Genomic DNA, 25,254 nt, shown 5'->3' with positions numbered 1-25,254 from the left:
TCATCAGTCCATTATGACATCATCAGTCCATTATGACATCATCAGTCCATAATGACATCATCAGTTCATTATGACATCATCAGTTCACTATGACATCATAAGTTCATTATGACATCATCAGTGCATTATGACATCATCAAAATGATTATGACATCATCAGTTCATTATGACATCATCAGTTCATTATGACATCATCAGTTCATTATGACATCATCAAAATGATTATGACATCATCAGTTCATTATGACATCATCAGCCCTTTATGACATCATCAAAATGATTATAACATCATCAGTTCATTATGACATCATCAGTCCATTATGACATCATCAGCCCATTATGACATCATCAAATTGTTTATGACATCATCAAATTGTTTATGACATCATCAGTTCATTATGACATCAAAATGATTATGACATCATCAGTTCATTATCACATCATCAGTCCATTATGACATCATCAGTCCATTATGACATCATCAGTTCATTATGACATCATCAGTTCATTATGACATCAACAAAATTATTATGACATCATCAGTTCATTATGACATCATCAGTGCATTATGACATCATCAAAATGATTATGACATCATCAGTTCATTATGACATCATCAGTTCATTATGACATCATCAGTCCATTATAACATCATCAAAATGATTATGACATCATCAGTTCATTATGACATCATCAGTCCATTATAACATCATCAAAATGATTATGACATCATCAGTTCATTATGTCATCATCAGTCCATTATGACATCATCAAAATGATTATGACATCATCAGTTCATTATGACATCATCAGTCCATTATGACATCATCAGTTCATTATGACATCATCAAAATGATTATGACATCATCAGTCCATAATGGCATCATCAAAATGATTATGACATCATCAGTTCATTATGACATCATCAGTCCATTATGACATCATCAGTTCATTATGACATCATCAAAATGATTATGACATCATCAGTCCATAATGACATCATCAAAATGATTATGACATCATCAGTTCATTATGATATCATCAGTCCATTATGACATCATCAGTTCATTATGATATCATCAAAATGATTATGACATCATCAGTCCATAATGACATCATCAGTTCATTATGAGATCATCAGTCCATTATGACATCATCAAAATGATTATGACATCATCAGTCCATTTTGACATAATCAGTCCATTATGACATCATCAGTTCATTATGACATCATCAAAATGATTATGACATAATCAGTTCATTATGACATCATGAGTCCATTATGACATCATCAGTTCATTATGACATCATCAGTCCATTATGACATCATCAGCCCATTATGACATCATCAGCCCATTATGACATCATCAAATTGTTTAGGACATCATCAGTTCATTATGACATCATCAGTTCATTATGACATCATCAAAATGATTATGACATCATCAGTTCATTATGACATCATAAGTACATAATGACATCATCAAAATGATTATGACATCATCAGTCCATTATGACATTATCAAAATGATTATGACATCATCAGTTCATTATGACATCATCAGGTCATTATGACATAATCAGTCCATTATGACATCATCAGTTCATTATGACATCATCAGTCCATTATGACATCATCAGCCCATTATGACATCATCAAAATGATTATGACATCATCAGTCCATTATGACATCATCAAAATGATTATGACATCATCAGTTCATTATGACATCATCAGTCCATTATGACATCATCAGTTCATCATGACATCATCAAAATGATTATGACATCATCAGTTTCTTATGACATCATCACTCCATTATGACATCATCACTCCATTATGACATCATCAGTTCATTATGACATCATCAAAATGATTATGACATCATCAGTTCATTATGACATCATCAGCCCTTTATGACATCATCAAAATGATTATGACATCATCAGTTCATTATGACATCATCAGTCCATTATGACATCATCAGCACATTATGACATCATCAGCCCATTATGACAACATCAAATTGTTTATGACATCATCAGTTCATTATGACATCATCAGTTCATTATCACATCATCAGTCCATTATGATATCATCAGTCCATTATGACATTATCAGTTCATTATGACATCATCAAAATGATTATGACATCATCAGTTCATTATGACATCATAAGTACATAATGACATCATCAAAATGATTATGACATCATCAGTCCATTATGACATTATCAAAATGATTATGACATCATCAGTTCATTATGACATCATCAGGTCATTATGACATCATCAGTCCATTATGACATCATCAGTTCATTATGACATCATCAGTCCATTATGACATCATCAGCCCATTATGACATCATCAAAATGATTATGACATCATCAGTCCATTATGACATCATCAAAATGATTATGACATCATCAGTTCATTATGACATCATCAGTCCATTATGACATCATCAGTTCATCATGACATCATCAAAATGATTATGACATCATCAGTTCCTTATGACATCATCACTCCATTATGACATCATCAGTTCATTATGACATCATCAAAATGATTATGACATCATCAGTTCATTATGACATCATCAGCCCTTTATGACATCATCAAAATGATTATGACATCATCAGTTCATTATGACATCATCAGTCCATTATGACATCATCAGCACATTATGACATCATCAGCCCATTATGACAACATCAAATTGTTTATGACATCATCAGTTCATTATGACATCATCAGTTCATTATGACATCATCAAAATGATTATGACATCATCAGTTCATTATCACATCATCAGTCCATTATGACATCATCAGTCCATTATGACATTATCAGTCCATTATGACATCATCAGTTCATTATGACATCATCAAAATGATTATGACATCATCAGTTCATTATGACATCATCAGTTCATTATGAGATCATCAGTCCATTATGACATCATCAAAATGATTATGACATCATCAGTCCATTATGACATAATCAGTTCATTATGACATCATCAAAATGGTTATGACATCATCAGTTCATTATGACATCATGAGTCCATTATGACATCATCAGTTCATTATGACATCATCAGTCCATTATGACATCATCAGCCCTTTATGACATCATCAAAATGATTATGACATCATCAGTTCATTATGACATCATCAGTCCATTATGACATCATCAGTTCATTATGACATCATCAGTCCAATGTGACATCATCAAAATGATTATGACATCATCAGTCCATTATGACATAATCAAAATGATTATGACATCATCAGTTCATTATGACATCATCAGTCCATTATGACATCATCAGTCCATTATGACATCATTAGTTCATTATGACATCATCAGTTCATTATGACATCATCAGTTCATTATGACATCATCAAAATGATTGACATCATCAGTTCATTATGACATCATCAGTGCATCATGACTTTATAAAAATGATTATGACATCATCAGTTCATTATGACATCATCAGTTCATTATGACATCATCAGTTCATTATGACATCATCAAAATGATTATGACATCATCAGTTCATTATGACATCATCAGTCCATTATGACATCATCAAAATGATTATGACATCATCAGTTCATTATGACATCATCAAAATGATTATGACATCATCAAAATGATTATGACATCATCAGTTCATTATGACATCATCAGTCCATTATGACATCATCAGTTCATTATGACATCATCAGTTCATTATGACATCATCAAAATGATTATGACATCATCAGTCCATAATGACATCATCAAAATGATTATGACATCATCAGTTCATTATGATATCATCAGTCCATTATGACATCATCAGTTCATTATGATATCATCAAAATGATTATGACATCATCAGTCCATAATGACATCATCAGTTCATTATGAGATCATCAGTCCATTATGACATCATCAAAATGATTATGACATCATCAGTCCATTTTGACATAATCAGTCCATTATGACATCATCAGTTCATTATGACATCATCAAAATGATTATGACATCATCAGTTCATTATGACATCATGAGTCCATTATGACATCATCAGTTCATTATGACATCATCAGTCCATTATGACATCATCAGCCCATTATGACATCATCAGCCCATTATGACATCATCAAATTGTTTAGGACATCATCAGTTCATTATGACATCATCAGTTCATTATGACATCATCAAAATGATTATGACATCATCAGTTCATTATGACATCATAAGTACATAATGACATCATCAAAATGATTATGACATCAACAGTCCATTATGACATTATCAAAATGATTATGACATCATCAGTTCATTATGACATCTTCAGGTCATTATGACATCATCAGTCCATTATGACATCATCAGTTCATTATGACATCATCAGTCCATTATGACATCATCAGCCCATTATGACATCATCAAAATGATTATGACATCATCAGTCCATTATCACATCATCAGTCCATTATGACATCATCAGTCCATTATGACATCATCAGTTCATTATGACATCATCAAAATGATTATGACATCATCAGTTCATTCTGACATCATCAGTCCATTATGGCATCATCAGTTCATTATGACATCATCAAAATGATTATGACATCATCAGTTCATTATGACATCATCAGTTCACTATGATATCATCAGTTCATCATGACATCATCAACATGATTATGACATCATCAGTTCATTATGACATCACCAGTCCATTATGACATCATCAGTTCATTATGACATCATCAGTCCATTATGGCATCATCAGTCATTTATGACATCATCAGTTCATTATGACATCATCAGTCCATTATGACATCATCAAAATGATTATGACATCATCAGTTCATTATGACATCATCAGTTCATAATGACATCATCAGTTCATTATGACATCATCAGTTCACTATGACATCATCAGTTCATTATGACATCATCAGTGCATTATGACATCATCAAAATGATTATGACATCATCAGTTCATTATGACATCATCAGTTCATTATGACATCATCAAAATGATTATGACATCATCAGTTCATTATGACTTCATCAAAATGATTATGACATCATCAGTCCATAATGACATCATCAAAATGATTATGACATCATCAGTATATTATGACATCATCAGTTCATTATGATATCATCAGTCTATTATGACATCATCAAAATGATTATGACATCGTCAGTCCATTATGACATCATCAGTCCATTATGACATCATCAGTTCATTATGACATCATCAAAATGATTATGACATCATCAGTTCATTATGACATCATCAGTCCATTATGACATCATCAGCCCATTATGACATCATCAGCCCATTATGACATCATCAGTTCATTATGACATCATCAGTTCATTATGACATCATCAGTTCATTATGACATCATCAAAATGATTATGACATCATCAGTTCATTATCATATCATCAGTCCATTATGACATCATCAGTTCATTATGACATCATCAGTCCATTATGACATCATCAGCCCATTATGACATCATCAGTTCATTATGACATCATCAAAATGATTATGACATCATCAGTTCATTATGACATCATCAAAATGATTATGACATCATCAGTTCATTATGGCATCATCAGTTCATTATGACATCATCAAAATGATTATGACATCATCAGTTCATTATGACATCATCAGTTCACTATGATATCATCAGTTCATCATGACATCATCAACATGATTATGACATCATCAGTTCATTATGACATCACCAGTCCATTATGACATCATCAGTTCATTATGACATCATCAGTCCATTATGGCATCATCAGTCATTTATGACATCATCAGTTCATTATGACATCATCAGTCCATTATGACATCATCAAAATGATTATGACATCATCAGTTCATTATGACATCATCAGTTCATAATGACATCATCAGTTCATTATGACATCATCAGTTCACTATGACATCATCAGTTCATTATGACATCATCAGTGCATTATGACATCATCAAAATGATTATGACATCATCAGTTCATTATGACATCATCAGTTCATTATGACATCATCAAAATGATTATGACATCATCAGTTCATTATGACTTCATCAAAATGATTATGACATCATCAGTCCATAATGACATCATCAAAATGATTATGACATCATCAGTATATTATGACATCATCAGTTCATTATGATATCATCAGTCTATTATGACATCATCAAAATGATTATGACATCGTCAGTCCATTATGACATCATCAGTCCATTATGACATCATCAGTTCATTATGACATCATCAAAATGATTATGACATCATCAGTTCATTATGACATCATCAGTCCATTATGACATCATCAGCCCATTATGACATCATCAGCCCATTATGACATCATCAGTTCATTATGACATCATCAGTTCATTATGACATCATCAGTTCATTATGACATCATCAAAATGATTATGACATCATCAGTTCATTATCATATCATCAGTCCATTATGACATCATCAGTTCATTATGACATCATCAGTCCATTATGACATCATCAGCCCATTATGACATCATCAGCCCATTATGACATCATCAAATTGTTTAGGACATCATCAGTTCATTATGACATCATCAGTTCATTATGACATCATCAAAATGATTATGACATCATCAGTTCATTATGACATCATAAGTACATAATGACATCATCAAAATGATTATGACATCAACAGTCCATTATGACATTATCAAAATGATTATGACATCATCAGTTCATTATGACATCTTCAGGTCATTATGACATCATCAGTCCATTATGACATCATCAGTTCATTATGACATCATCAGTCCATTATGACATCATCAGCCCATTATGACATCATCAAAATGATTATGACATCATCAGTCCATTATCACATCATCAGTCCATTATGACATCATCAGTCCATTATGACATCATCAGTTCATTATGACATCATCAAAATGATTATGACATCATCAGTTCATTCTGACATCATCAGTCCATTATGGCATCATCAGTTCATTATGACATCATCAAAATGATTATGACATCATCAGTTCATTATGACATCATCAGTTCACTATGATATCATCAGTTCATCATGACATCATCAACATGATTATGACATCATCAGTTCATTATGACATCACCAGTCCATTATGACATCATCAGTTCATTATGACATCATCAGTCCATTATGGCATCATCAGTCATTTATGACATCATCAGTTCATTATGACATTATCAGTCCATTATGACATCATCAAAATGATTATGACATCATCAGTTCATTATGACATCATCAGTTCATTATGACATCATCAAAATGATTATGACATCATCAGTTCATTATGACTTCATCAAAATGATTATGACATCATCAGTCCATAATGACATCATCAAAATGATTATGACATCATCAGTATATTATGACATCATCAGTTCATTATGATATCATCAGTCTATTATGACATCATCAAAATGATTATGACATCGTCAGTCCATTATGACATCATCAGTCCATTATGACATCATCAGTTCATTATGACATCATCAAAATGATTATGACATCATCAGTTCATTATGACATCATCAGTCCATTATGACATCATCAGCCCATTATGACATCATCAGCCCATTATGACATCATCAGTTCATTATGACATCATCAGTTCATTATGACATCATCAGTTCATTATGACATCATCAAAATGATTATGACATCATCAGTTCATTATCATATCATCAGTCCATTATGACATCATCAGTCCATTATGACATCATCAGTCCATTATGACATCATCAGTTCATTATGACATCATCAGTTCACTATGACATCATCAGTCCATTATGACATCATCAGCCCATTATGACATCATCAGCCCATTATGACATCATCAGTTCATTATGACATCATCAGTTCATTATGACATCATCAGTTCATTATGACATCATCAAAATGATTATGACATCATCAGTTCATTATCATATCATCAGTCCATTATGACATCATCAGTCCATTATGACATCATCAGTCCATTATGACATCATCAGTTCATTATGACATCATCAAAATGATTATGACATCATCAGTTCATTATGACATCATCAGTTCGCTATGACATCATCAGTTCATTATGACATCATCAAAATGATTATGACATCATCAGTTCATTATGACATCATCAGTCCATTATGACATCATCAAAATGATTATGACATCATCAGTTCATTAGACATCATCGGTTCATTCTGACATCATCAGTCCATTATGACATCATCAGTCAATTATGACATCATCAGTTCATTATGACATCATCAAAATGATTATGACATCATCAGTTCATTCTGACATCATCAGTCCATTATGACATCATCAGTCAATTATGACATCATCAGGTCATTATGACATCATCAAAATGATTATGACATCATCAATTCATTATGACATCATCAGTTCATTATGACATCATCAGTTCATTATGACATCATCAGTCCATTATGACATCATCAGTTCATTATGACATCATCAGTCCATTATGACATCATCAAAATGATAATGACATCATCAGTCCATTATGACATCATCAGTTCATTATGACATCATCAAAATGATTATGACATCATCAGTCCATTATGACATCATCAGTCCATTATAACATCATCAGTTCATTATGACATCATCGGTTCATTATGACATCATCAGTGCATTATGACATCATCAAAATGATTATGACAACATCAGTTCATAATGACATCATCAGTTCATTATGACATCATCAGTTCATTATGACATCATCAAAATGATTATGACATCATCAGTTCATTATGACATCATCAGCCCTTTATGACATCATCAAAATGATTATGACATCATCAGTTCATTATGACATCATCAGTCCATTATGACATCATCAGCCCATTATGACATCATCAGCCCATTATGACATCATCAAATTGTTTATGACATCATCAGTTCATTATGACATCATCAGTTCATTATGACATCATCAAAATGATTATGACATCATCAGTTCATTATCACATCATCAGTCCATTATGACATCATCAGTCCATTATGACATCATCAGTTCATTATGACATCATCAAAATGATTATGACATCATCAGTTCATTATGACATCATTAGTTCATTATGAGATCATCAGTCCATTATGACATCATCAGTCCATTATGACATCATCAGTTCATTATGCCATCATCAAAATGATTATGACATCATCAGTTCATTATGACATCATGTGTCCATTATGACATCATCAGTTCATTATGACATCATCAGTTCATTATGACATCATCAAAATGATTATGACATCAGTTCATTATGACATAATCAGTCCATTATGACATCATCAGTCCATTATGACATCATCAGTTCATTATGACATCATCAAAATAATTATGACATCATCAGTTCATTATGACATCATCAGTTCATTATGACATCATCAGTTCATTATGACATCATCAAAATGATTATGACATCATCAGTTCATTATGACATCATCAAAATTATTATGACATAATCAGTTCATTATGACATCATCAGTGCATTATGACATCATCTAAATGATTATGACATCATTAATTCATTATGACATCATCAGTTCATTATGACATCATCAGTCCATTATGACATCATCAAAATGATAATGACATCATCAGTTCATTATGACATCATCAGTCCATTATGACATCATCAAAATGATTATGACATCATCAGTTCATTAGACATCATCAGTTCATTCTGACATCATCAGTCCATTATGACATCATGAGTCAATTATGACATCATCAGTTCATTATGACATCATCAGTCCATTATGACATCATCAAAATGATAATGACATCATCAGTCCATTATGACATCATCAAAATGATTATGACATCATCAGTTCATTATGACATCATCAGTCCATTATGACATCATCAGTCCATTATGACATCATCAGTCCATAATGACATCATCAGTTCATTATAACATCATCAGTTCACTATGACATCATAAGTTCATTATGACATCATCAGTGCATTATGACATCATCAAAATGATTATGACATCATCAGTTCATTATGACATCATCAGTTCATTATGACATCATCAGTTCATTATGACATCATCAAAATGATTATGACATCATCAGTTCATTATGACATCATCAGCCCCTTATGACATCATCAAAATGATTATAACATCATCAGTTCATTATGACATCATCAGTCCATTATGACATCATCAGCCCATTATGACATCATCAGCCCATTATGACATCATCAAATTGTTTATGACATCATCAATTCATTATGACATCAAAATGATTATGACATCATCAGTTCATTATCACATCATCAGTCCATTATGACATTATCAGTCCATTATGACATCATTAGTTCATTATGACATCATCAGTTCATTATGACATCATCAGTTCATTATGACATCATCAAAATGATTGACATCATCAGTTCATTATGACATCATCAGTGCATCATGACTTTATAAAAATGATTATGACATCATCAGTTCATTATGACATCATCAGTTCATTATGACATCATCAGTTCATTATGACATCATCAAAATGATTATGACATCATCAGTTCATTATGACATCATCAGTTCATTATGAGATCATCAGTCCATTATGACATCATCAAAATGATTATGACATCATCAGTCCATTATGACATAATCAGTTCATTATGACATCATCAAAATGATTATGACATCATCAGTTCATTATGACATCATGAGTCCATTATGACATCATCAGTTCATTATGACATCATCAGTCCATTATGACATCATCAGCCCTTTATGACATCATCAAAATGATTATGACATCATCAGTTCATTATGACATCATCAGTCCATTATAACATCATCAGTTCATTATGACATCATCAGTCCAATGTGACATCATCAAAATGATTATGACATCATCAGTCCATTATGACATAATCAAAATGATTATGACATCATTAGTTCATTATGACATCATCAGTCCATTATGACATCATCAGTCCATTATGACATCATTAGTTCATTATGACATCATTAGTTCATTATGACATCATCAGTTCATTATGACATCATCAAAATGATTGACATCATCAGTTCATTATGACATCATCAGTGCATCATGACATTATAAAAATGATTATGACATCATCAGTTCATTATGACATCATCAGTTCATTATGACATCATCAAAATGATTATGACATCATCAGTTCATTATGACATCATCAAAATGATTATGACATCATCAAAATGATTATGACATCATCAGTTCATTATGACATCATCAGTCCATTATGACATCATCAGTTCATTATGACATCATCAGTTCATTATGACATCATCAAAATGATTATGACATCATCAGTTCATTATCACATCATCAGTCGATTATGACATCATCAGTTCATTATGACATCATCAGTCCATTATGACATCATCAAAATGATTATGACATCATCAGTTCATTCTGACATCATCAGTCCATTATGACATCATCAGTCCATTATGACATCATCAGTTCATTATGACATCATCAAAATGATTATGACATCATCAGTTCATTCTGACATCATCAGTCCATTATGACATCATCAGTCCATTATGACATCATCAGTTCATTATGACATCATCAAAATGATTATGACATCATCAGTTCATTATGACATCATCAGTCCATTATGACATCATCAGTTCATCATGACATCATCAAAATGATTATGACATCATCAGTTCATTATGACATCATCACTCCATTATGACATCATCAGTTCATTATGACATCATCAAAATGATTATGACATCATCAGTTCATTATGACATCATCAGTCCATTATGACATCATCAGTTCATTATGACATCATCAAAATGATTATGACATCATCAGTTCATTATGACATCATGAGTCCATTATGACATCATCAGTTCATTATGACATCATCAGTCCATTATGACATCAGCAGCCCATTATGACATCATCAGCCCATTATGACATCATCAAATTGTTTATGACATAATCAGTTCATTATTACATCATCAGTTCATTATGACATCATCAAAATGATTATGACATCATCAGTTCGTTATCACATCATCAGTCCATTATGACATCATCAGTCCATTATGACATCATCAGTCCATTATGACATCATCAGTTCATTATGACATCATCAAAATGATTATGACATCATCAGTTCATTATGACATCATCAGTTCACTATGACATCATCAGTTCATTATGACATCATCAAGATGATTATGACATCATCAGTTCATTATGACATCATCAAAATGATTATGACATCATCAGTTCATTATGACATCATCAAAATGATTATGACATCATCAGTTCATTATGACATCATCAGTTCATTATGACATCATCAAAATGATTGACATCATCAGTTCATTATGACATCATCAGTGCATCATGACTTTATAAAAATGATTATTACATCATCAGTTCATTATGACATCATCAGTTCATTATGACATCATCAGTTCATTATGACATCATCAAAATGATTATGACATCATCAGTTCATTATGACATCATCAGTTCATTATGAGATCATCAGTCCATTATGACATCATCAAAATGATTATGACATCATCAGTCCATTATGACATAATCAGTTCATTATGACATCATCAAAATGATTATGACATCATCAGTTCATTATGACATCATGAGTCCATTATGACATCATCAGTTCATTATGACATCATCAGTCCATTATGACATCATCAGCCCTTTATGACATCATCAAAATTATTATGACATCATCAGTTCATTATGACATCATCAGTCCATTATAACATCATCAGTTCATTATGACATCATCAGTCCAATGTGACATCATCAAAATGATTATGACATCATCAGTCCATTATGACATAATCAAAATGATTATGACATCATTAGTTCATTATGACATCATCAGTCCATTATGACATCATCAGTCCATTATGACATCATTAGTTCATTATGACATCATCAGTTCATTATGACATCATCAGTTCATTATGACATCATCAAAATGATTGACATCATCAGTTCATTATGACATCATCAGTGCATCATGACATTATAAAAATGATTATGACATCATCAGTTCATTATGACATCATCAGTTCATTATGACATCATCAAAATAACTGTTTAACTCCATATCAGCATGGGTTTATGAGAAATCGCTCCTGTCAAACCAATCTAATCAGTTTTTATGAAGAGGTAAGCTATAGACTGGACCACGGTGAGTCATTGGACGTGGTATATCTCGATTTTTCCAAAGCGTTTGATACCGTGCCGCACAAGAGGTTGGTACACAAAATGAGAATGCTTGGTCTGGGGGAAAATGTGTGTAAATGGGTTAGTAACTGGCTTAGTGATAGAAAGCAGAGGGTGGTTATAAATGGTATAGTCTCTAACTGGGTCGCTGTGACCAGTGGGGTACCGCAGGGGTCAGTATTGGGACCTGTTCTCTTCAACATATTCATTAATGATCTGGTAGAAGGTTTACACAGTAAAATATCGATATTTGCAGATGATACAAAACTATGTAAAGCAGTTAATACAAGAGAAGATAGTATTCTGCTACAGATGGATCTGGATAAGTTGGAAACTTGGGCTGAAAGGTGGCAGATGAGGTTTAACAATGATAAATGTAAGGTTATACACATGGGAAGAGGGAATCAATATCACCATTACACACTGAACGGGAAACCACTGGGTAAATCTGACAGGGAGAAGGACTTGGGGATCCTAGTTAATGATAAACTTACCTGGAGCAGCCAGTGCCAGGCAGCAGCTGCCAAGGCAAACAGGATCATGGGGTGCATTAAAAGAGGTCTGGATACACATGATGAGAGCATTATACTGCCTCTGTACAAATCCCTAGTTAGACCGCACATGGAGTACTGTGTCCAGTTTTGGGCACCGGTGCTCAGGAAGGATATAATGGAACTAGAGAGAGTACAAAGGAGGGCAACAAAATTAATAAAGGGGATGGGAGAACTACAATACCCAGATAGATTAGCGAAATTAGGATTATTTAGTCTAGAAAAAAGACGACTGAGGGGCGATCTAATAACCATGTATAAGTATATAAGGGGACAATACAAATATCTCGCTGAGGATCTGTTTATACCAAGGAAGGTGACGGGCACAAGGGGGCATTCTTTGCGTCTGGAGGAGAGAAGGTTTTTCCACCAACATAGAAGAGGATTCTTTACTGTTAGGGCAGTGAGAATCTGGAATTGCTTGCCTGAGGAGGTGGTGATGGCGAACTCAGTCGAGGGGTTCAAGAGAGGCCTGGATGTCTTCCTGGAGCAGAACAATATTGTATCATACAATTATTAGGTTCTGTAGAAGGACGTAGATCTGGGTATTTATTATGATGGAATATAGGCTGAACTGGATGGACAAATGTCTTTTTTCGGCCTTACTAACTATGTTACTATGTATGTTACTATGTAAAATGATTATGACATCATCAGTTCATTATGACATCATCAAAATGATTATGACATCATCAAAATGATTATGACATCATCAGTTCATTATGACATCATCAGTCCATTATGACATCATCAGTTCATTATGACATCATCAGTTCATTATGACATCATCAAAATGATTATGACATTATCAGTTCATTATCACATCATCAGTCGATTATGACATCATCAGTTCATTATGACATCATCAGTCCATTATGACATCATCAAAATGATTATGACATCATCAGTTCATTCTGACATCATCAGTCCATTATGACATCATCAGTCCATTATGACATCATCAGTTCATTATGACATCATCAAAATGATTATGACATCATCAGTTCATTCTGACATCATCAGTCCATTATGACATCATCAGTCCATTATGACATCATCAGTTCATTATGACATCATCAAAATGATTATGACATCATCAGTTCATTATGACATCATCAGTCCATTATGACATCATCAGTTCATCATGACATCATCAAAATGATTATGACATCATCAGTTCATTATGACATCATCACTCCATTATGACATCATCAGTTCATTATGACATCATCAAAATGATTATGACATCATCAGTTCATTATGACATCATCAGTCCATTATGACATCATCAGTTCATTATGACATCATCAAAATGATTATGACATCATCAGTTCATTATGACATCATGAGTCCATTATGACATCATCAGTTCATTATGACATCATCAGTCCATTATGACATCAGCAGCCCATTATGACATCATCAGCCCATTATGACATCATCAAATTGTTTATGACATAATCAGTTCATTATTACATCATCAGTTCATTATGACATCATCAAAATGATTATGACATCATCAGTTCGTTATCACATCATCAGTCCATTATGACATCATCAGTCCATTATGACATCATCAGTCCATTATGACATCATCAGTTCATTATGACATCATCAAAATGATTATGACATCATCAGTTCATTATGACATCATCAGTTCACTATGACATCATCAGTTCATTATGACATCATCAAGATGATTATGACATCATCAGTTCATTATGACATCATCAAAATGATTATGACATCATCAGTTCATTATGACATCATCAAAATGATTATGACATCATCAGTTCATTCTGACATCATCAGTCCATTATGACATCATCAGTTCATTATGACATCATCAAGATGATTATGACATCATCAGTTCATTATGACATCATCAAAATGATTATGACATCATCATTTCATTATGACATCATCAGTTCACTATGACATCATCAGTTCATCATGACATCATCAAAATGATTATGACATCATCAGTTCATTATGACATCACCAGTCCATTATGACATCATCAGTTCATTATGACATCATCAAAATGATTATGACATCATCAGTTCATTATGACATCATGAGTCCATTATGACATCATCAGTTCATTATGACATCATCGGTTCATTCTGACATCATCAGTCCATTATGGCATCATCAGTCATTTATGACATCATCAGTTCATTATGACATCATCAGTCCATTATGACATCATCAAAATGATTATGACATCATCAGTTCATTATGACATCATCAGTTCATAATGACATCATCAGTTCATTATGACATCATCAGTTCACTATGACATCATCAGTTCATTATGACATCATCAGTGCATTATGACATCATCAAAATGATTATGACATCATCAGTTCATTATGACATCATCAAAATGATTATGACATCATCAGTTCATTATGACATCATGAGTCCATTATGACATCATCAGTTCATTATGACATCATCGGTTCATTCTGACATCATCAGTCCATTATGGCATCATCAGTCATTTATGACATCATCAGTTCATTATGACATCATCAGTCCATTATGACATCATCAAAATGATTATGACATCATCAGTTCATTATGACATCATCAGTTCATAATGACATCATCAGTTCATTATGACATCATCAGTTCACTATGACATCATCAGTTCATTATGACATCATCAGTGCATTATGACATCATCAAAATGATTATGACATCATCAGTTCATTATGACATCATCAAAATGATTATGACATCATCAGTTCATTATGACATCATCAAAATGATTATGATATCATCAGTCCATAATGACATCATCAAAATGATTATGACATCATCAGTTTATTATGACATCATCAGTTCATTATGATATCATCAGTCTATTATGACATCATCAAAATTATTATGACATCATCAGTTCATTATGACATCATCAAAATGATTATGACATCATCAAAATGATTATGACATCATCAGTTCATTATGACATCATCAGTCCATTATGACATCATCAGTTCATTATGACATCATCAGTTCATTATGACATCATCAAAATGATTATGACATCATCAGTTCATTATCACATCATCAGTCGATTATGACATCATCAGTTAATTATGACATCATCAGTCCATTATGACATCATCAAAATGATTATGACATCATCAGTTCATTCTGACATCATCAAAATGATTATGACATCATCAGTTCATTCTGACATCATCAGTCCATTATGACATCATCAGTCCATTATGACATCATCAGTTCATTATGACATCATCAAAATGATTATGACATCATCAGTTCATTCTGACATCATCAGTCCATTATGACATCATCAGTCCATTATGACATCATCAGTTCATTATGACATCATCAAAATGATTATGACATCATCAGTTCATTATGACATCATCAGTCCATTATGACATCATCAGTTCATCATGACATCATCAAAATGATTATGACATCATCAGTTCATTATGACATCATCACTCCATTATGACATCATCAGTTCATTATGACATCATCAAAATGATTATGACATCATCAGTTCATTATGACATCATCAGTCCATTATGACATCATCAGTTCATTATGACATCATCAAAATGATTATGACATCATCAGTTCATTATGACATCATGAGTCCATTATGACATCATCAGTTCATTATGACATCATCAGTCCATTATGACATCAGCAGCCCATTATGACATCATCAGCCCATTATGACATCATCAAAATGATTATGACATCATCAGTTCGTTATCACATCATCAGTCCATTATGACATCATCAGTCCATTATGACATCATCAGTCCATTATGACATCATCAGTTCATTATGACATCATCAAAATGATTATGACATCATCAGTCCATTATGACATCATCAGTTCATTATGACATCATCACTCCATTATGACATCATCAGTTCATTATGACATCATCAAGATGATTATGACATCATCAGTTCATTATGACATCATCAAAATGATTATGACATCATCAGTTCATTATGACATCATCAAAATGATTATGACATCATCAGTTCATTCTGACATCATCAGTCCATTATGACATCATCAGTTCATTATGACATCATCAAGATGATTATGACATCATCAGTTCATTATGACATCATCAAAATGATTATGACATCATCAGTTCATTATGACATCATCAGTTCACTATGACATCATCAGTTCATCATGACATCATCAAAATGATTATGACATCATCAGTTCATTATGACATCACCAGTCCATTATGACATCATCAGTTCATTATGACATCATCAAAATGATTATGACATCATCAGTTCATTATGACATCATGAGTCCATTATGACATCATCAGTTCATTATGACATCATCAGTCCATTATGACATCATCAAAATGATTATGACATCATCAGTTCATTATGACATCATCAGTTCATAATGACATCTTCAGTTCATTATGACATCATCAGTTCACTATGACATCATCAGTTCATTATGACATCATCAGTGCATTATGATATCATCAAAATGATTATGACATCATCAGTTCATTATGACATCATCAAAATGATTATGACATCATCAGTTCATTATGACATCATCAAAATGATTATGATATCATCAGTCCATAATGACATCATCAAAATGATTATGACATCATCAGTTTATTATGACATCATCAGTTCATTATGATATCATCAGTCTATTATGACATCATCAAAATGATTATGACATCATCAGTCTATTATGACATCATCAAAATGATTATGACATCATCAGTCCATTATGACATCATCAGTCCATTATGACATCATCAGTTCATTATGACATCATCAAAATGATTATGACATCATCAGTTCATTATGACATCATCAGTCCATTATGACATCATCAGCCCATTATGACATCATCAAATTGTTTATGACATCATCAGTTCATTATGACATCATCAGTTCATTATGACATCATCAGTTCATTATGACATCATCAAAATGATTATGACATCATCAGTTCATTATGACATCATCAAAATGATTATGACATCATCAGTACATTATGACATCATCAGTGCATTATGACATCATCAAAATGATTATGACATCATCAGTTCATTATGACATCATCAGTCCATTATGACATCATCAAAATGATTATGACATCATCAGTTCATTATGACATCATCACTCCATTATGACATCATCAGTCCATTATGACATCATCAGTCCATTATGACATCATCAGTTCATTATGACATCATCAGTTCATTATGACATCATCAGTTCATTATGACATCATAAAAATGATTATGACATCATCAGTTCTTTATGACATCATCAGTTCATTATGACATCATCAGTCCATTATGACATCATCAAAATGATTATGACATCATCAGTTCATTATGACATCATCAGTTCATTATGACATCATCAGTTCATTATGACATCATCAAAATGATTATGACATCATCAGTTCATTATGACATCAGTCCATTATGACATCATCAGCACATTATGACATCATCAGCCCATTATGACATCATCAAAATGATTATGACATCATCAGTTCATTATGACATCATCACTCCATTATGACATCATCAGTCCATTATGACATCATCAGTCCATTATGACATCATCAGTTCATTATGACATCATCAGTTCATTATGACATCATAAAAATGATTATGACATCATCAGTTCTTTATGACATCATCAGTTCATTATGACATCATCAGTCCATTATGACATCATCAAAATGATTATGACATCATCAGTCCATTATGACATCATCAGTCCATTATGACATCATCAGTTCATTATGACATCATCAAAATGATTATGACATCATCAGTTCATTATGACATCATCAGTGCATTATGACATCATCAAAATGATTATGACATCATCAATTCATTATGACATCATCAGTTCACTATGACATCATCAGTTCATTATGACATCATCAGTCCATTATGACATCATCAAAATGATTATGACATCATCAGTTCATTCTGACATCATCAGTCCATTATGACATCATCAGTTCATTATGACATCATCAAAATGATTATGACATCATCAGTTCATTATGACATCATGAGTCCATTATGACATCATCAGTTCATTATGACATCATCAGTCCATTATGACATCATCAGCCCATTATGTCATCATCAAATTGTTTATGACATAATCAGGTCATTATGACATCATCAGTTCATTATGACATCATCAAAATGATTAAGACATCATCAGTTCATTATCACATCATCAGTTCATTATGACATCATCACTCCATTATGACATCATCAGTCCATTATGACATCATCAGTCCATTATGACATCATCAGTTCATTATGACATCATCAGTTCATTATGACATCATCAGTTCATTATGACATCATAAAAATGATTATGACATCATCAGTTCTTTATGACATCATCAGTTCATTATGACATCATCAAAATGATTATGACATCATCAGTTCATTATGACATCATCACTCCATTATGACATCATCAGTCCATTATGACATCATCAGTCCATTATGACATCATCAGTTCATTATGACATCATCAGTTCATTATGACATCATAAAAATGATTATGACATCATCAGTTCTTTATGACATCATCAGTTCATTATGACATCATCAGTCCATTATGACATCATCAAAATGATTATGACATCATCAGTTCATTATGACATCATCAGTTCATTATGACATCATCAGTTCATTATGACATCATCAAAATGATTATGACATCATCAGTTCATTATGACATCATCACTCCATTATGACATCATCAGTCCATTATGACATCATCAGTCCATTATGACATCATCAGTTCATTATGACATCATCAGTTCATTATGACATCATCAGTTCATTATGACATCATAAAAATGATTATGACATCATCAGTTCTTTATGACATCATCAGTTCATTATGACATCATCAGTCCATTATGACATCATCAAAATGATTATGACATCATCAGTTCATTATGACATCATCAGTTCATTATGACATCATCAGTTCATTATGACATCATCAAAATGATTATGACATCATCAGTTCATTATGACATCAGTCCATTATGACATCATCAGCACATTATGACATCATCAGCCCATTATGACATCATCAAAATGATTATGACATCATCAGTTCATTATGACATCATCACTCCATTATGACATCATCAGTCCATTATGACATCATCAGTCCATTATGACATCATCAGTTCATTATGACATCATCAGTTCATTATGACATCATAAAAATGATTATGACATCATCAGTTCTTTATGACATCATCAGTTCATTATGACATCATCAGTCCATTATGACATCATCAAAATGATTATGACATCATCAGTCCATTATGACATCATCAGTCCATTATGACATCATCAGTTCATTATGACATCATCAAAATGATTATGACATCATCAGTTCATTATGACATCATCAGTGCATTATGACATCATCAAAATGATTATGACATCTTCAATTCATTATGACATCATCAGTTCACTATGACATCATCAGTTCATTATGACATCATCAGTCCATTATGACATCATCAAAATTATTATGACATCATCAGTTCATTATGACATCATCACTCCATTATGACATCATCAGTTCATTATGACATCATCAAAATGATTATGACATCATCAGTTCATTCTGACATCATCAGTCCATTATGACATCATCAGTTCATTATGACATCATCAAAATGATTATGACATCATCAGTTCATTATGACATCATGAGTCCATTATGACATCATCAGTTCATTATGACATCATCAGTCCATTATGACATCATCAGCCCATTATGTCATCATCAAATTGTTTATGACATAATCAGGTCATTATGACATCATCAGTTCATTATGACATCATCAAAATGATTAAGACATCATCAGTTCATTATCACATCATCAGTCCATTATGACATCATCAGTCCATTATGACATCATCAGTCCATTATGACATCATCAGTTCATTATGACATCATCAAAATGATTATGACATCATCAGTTCATTATGACATCATCAGTGCATTATGACATCATCAAAATGATTATGACATCATCAATTCATTATGACATCATCAGTTCACTATGACATCATCAGTTCATTATGACATCATCAGTCCATTATGACATCATCAAAATGATAATGACATCATCAGTTCATTATGACATCATCAGTCCATTATGACATCATCAAAATGATTATGACATCATCAGTTCATTAGACATCATCAGTTCATTCTGACATCATCAGTCCATTATGACATCATCAGTTCATTATGACATCATCAGTCCATTATGACATCATCAAAATGATTATGACATCATCAGTCCATTATGACATCATCAAAATGATTATGACATCATCAGTCCATTATGACATCATCAGTCCATTATGACATCATCAGTCCATTATGACATCATCAGTTCATTATGACATCATCAAAATGATTATGACATCATCAGTTCATTATGACATCATCAGTGCATTATGACATCATCAAAATGATTATGACATCATCAATTCATTATGACATCATCAGTTCACTATGACATCATCAGTTCATTATGACATCATAAGTCCATTATGACATCATCAAAATGATTATGACATCATCAGTTCATTATGACATCATCACTCCATTATGACATCATCAGTTCATTATGACATCATCAAAATGATTATGACATCATCAGTTCATTCTGACATCATCAGTCCATTATGACATCATCAGTTCATTATGACATCATCAAAATGATTATGACATCATCAGTTCATTATGACATCATCAGTCCATTATGACATCATCAGCCCATTATGTCATCATCAAATTGTTTATGACATAATCAGGTCATTATGACATCATCAGTTCATTATGACATCATCAAAATGATTAAGACATCATCAGTTCATTATCACATCATCAGTTCATTATGACATCATCACTCCATTATGACATCATCAGTCCATTATGACATCATCAGTCCATTATGACATCATCAGTTCATTATGACATCATCAGTTCATTATGACATCATCAGTTCATTATGACATCATAAAAATGATTATGACATCATCAGTTCTTTATGACATCATCAGTTCATTATGACATCATCAAAATGATTATGACATCATCAGTTCATTATGACATCATCACTCCATTATGACATCATCAGTCCATTATGACATCATCAGTTCATTATGACATCATCAGTTCATTATGACATCATAAAAATGATTATGACATCATCAGTTCTTTATGACATCATCAGTTCATTATGACATCATCAGTCCATTATGACATCATCAAAATGATTATGACATCATCAGTTCATTATGACATCATCAGTTCATTATGACATCATCAGTTCATTATGACATCATCAAAATGATTATGACATCATCAGTTCATTATGACATCAGTCCATTATGACATCATCAGCACATTATGACATCATCAGCCCATTATGACATCATCAAAATGATTATGACATCATCAGTTCATTATGACATCATCACTCCATTATGACATCATCAGTCCATTATGACATCATCAGTCCATTATGACATCATCAGTTCATTATGACATCATCAGTTCATTATGACATCATCAGTTCATTATGACATCATAAAAATGATTATGACATCATCAGTTCTTTATGACATCATCAGTTCATTATGACATCATCAGTCCATTATGACATCATCAAAATGATTATGACATCATCAGTTCATTATGACATCATCAGTTCATTATGACATCATCAGTTCATTATGACATCATCAAAATGATTATGACATCATCAGTTCATTATGACATCAGTCCATTATGACATCATCAGCACATTATGACATCATCAGCCCATTATGACATCATCAAAATGATTATGACATCATCAGTTCATTATGACATCATCACTCCATTATGACATCATCAGTCCATTATGACATCATCAGTCCATTATGACATCATCAGTTCATTATGACATCATCAGTTCATTATGACATCATAAAAATGATTATGACATCATCAGTTCTTTATGACATCATCAGTTCATTATGACATCATCAGTCCATTATGACATCATCAAAATGATTATGACATCATCAGTCCATTATGACATCATCAGTCCATTATGACATCATCAGTTCATTATGACATCATCAAAATGATTATGACATCATCAGTTCATTATGACATCATCAGTGCATTATGACATCATCAAAATGATTATGACATCTTCAATTCATTATGACATCATCAGTTCACTATGACATCATCAGTTCATTATGACATCATCAGTCCATTATGACATCATCAAAATGATTATGACATCATCAGTTCATTATGACATCATCACTCCATTATGACATCATCAGTTCATTATGACATCATCAAAATGATTATGACATCATCAGTTCATTCTGACATCATCAGTCCATTATGACATCATCAGTTCATTATGACATCATCAAAATGATTATGACATCATCAGTTCATTATGACATCATGAGTCCATTATGACATCATCAGTTCATTATGACATCATCAGTCCATTATGACATCATCAGCCCATTATGTCATCATCAAATTGTTTATGACATAATCAGGTCATTATGACATCATCAGTTCATTATGACATCATCAAAATGATTAAGACATCATCAGTTCATTATCACATCATCAGTCCATTATGACATCATCAGTCCATTATGACATCATCAGTCCATTATGACATCATCAGTTCATTATGACATCATCAAAATGATTATGACATCATCAGTTCATTATGACATCATCAGTGCATTATGACATCATCAAAATGATTATGACATCATCAATTCATTATGACATCATCAGTTCACTATGACATCATCAGTTCATTATGACATCATCAGTCCATTATGACATCATCAAAATGATAATGACATCATCAGTTCATTATGACATCATCAGTCCATTATGACATCATCAAAATGATTATGACATCATCAGTTCATTAGACATCATCAGTTCATTCTGACATCATCAGTCCATTATGACATCATCAGTTCATTATGACATCATCAGTCCATTATGACATCATCAAAATGATTATGACATCATCAGTCCATTATGACATCATCAAAATGATTATGACATCATCAGTCCATTATGACATCATCAGTCCATTATGACATCATCAGTCCATTATGACATCATCAGTTCATTATGACATCATCAAAATGATTATGACATCATCAGTTCATTATGACATCATCAGTGCATTATGACATCATCAAAATGATTA

The sequence above is a fragment of the Ranitomeya imitator genome, chromosome 1 (genome assembly GCF_032444005.1).
Source record: "Ranitomeya imitator isolate aRanImi1 chromosome 1, aRanImi1.pri, whole genome shotgun sequence".
NCBI lineage: Eukaryota > Metazoa > Chordata > Amphibia > Anura > Dendrobatidae > Ranitomeya > Ranitomeya imitator.
The sequence above is the reverse complement of the archived record's forward strand: the minus strand, read 5'-3'. Positions refer to the sequence as shown.